The following is a 665-nucleotide window of genomic DNA, read 5'->3' as shown; positions in this document are numbered from 1 at the left end:
ACTTGAGATGGGTAGCTTGATTTGCTGAGGAAATGCGGGATGACAGATTCAACTCTGGAGTCAAACATAGCCCGGAACTATCGCCTTAAACTGAGTTTTAAGCCTGGTGCCGATAAAAAGAAAGAAATTAGCCTTAGATCGGGCAAGCCGTTTGACGGGGGAAAATGAGACCCCCTAGGCCATCTAGGTGGTCGCTGGATGCTGTGCAGACATCAGCAGCTGTTCATTTCATGCCCTCACGTCTCCTCGTTAGTATAGTGGTCAGTATCCCCGCCTGTCACGCGGGAGACCGGGGTTCAATTCCCCGACGGGGAGGTTAAACCTTTTCTGGATTTTTTTTAGTTCTTGACAAATATTCTTGAAGATTAGGCTGTCAAGTAGGGAATGGGTGCCAAGAACTGACTCTTTAAGAAAAAAGCACCGGCAACGCTAGTCATCGTACAATATTTGTGCACAATTGCTTACATTAGGCGGCCGGTCCACTTTATTGAGTCCCCCTCAGCACCATTTAGTGCTCCTGTTGTCTGCGAAGTCCAAATTGTAACCCTGAATCAGTTCCTCTTCTGACCCTTTGTATCATGTTACATGACGAGTAATGATCACCTGTTAGCTTTATCCCTAATTATAACTCTCACTCTTTCCCTGCATCTAACCCTAGCTCTAAT

General features: G+C 46.2%; 1 non-coding gene across 1 annotated transcript; it reads left to right on the top strand.

The window, feature by feature from the left end:
• Positions 1–243: 243 nt before the first annotated feature.
• On the top strand, positions 244–315 carry TRNAD-GUC (transfer RNA aspartic acid (anticodon GUC)). The gene has a single exon. It is a non-coding gene; the product is annotated as a tRNA-Asp (tRNA).
• Positions 316–665: the final 350 nt, after the last annotated feature.

Source organism: Ambystoma mexicanum, unplaced genomic scaffold, assembly GCF_040938575.1.
Source record: "Ambystoma mexicanum isolate Mex_15411 unplaced genomic scaffold, UKY_AmexF1_1 Mex_scaf20, whole genome shotgun sequence".
In the NCBI taxonomy this organism is placed as follows: domain Eukaryota; kingdom Metazoa; phylum Chordata; class Amphibia; order Caudata; family Ambystomatidae; genus Ambystoma; species Ambystoma mexicanum.
Note: the sequence above shows the minus strand (reverse complement) of the source record. Positions and strands in the feature narration are given on the sequence as shown.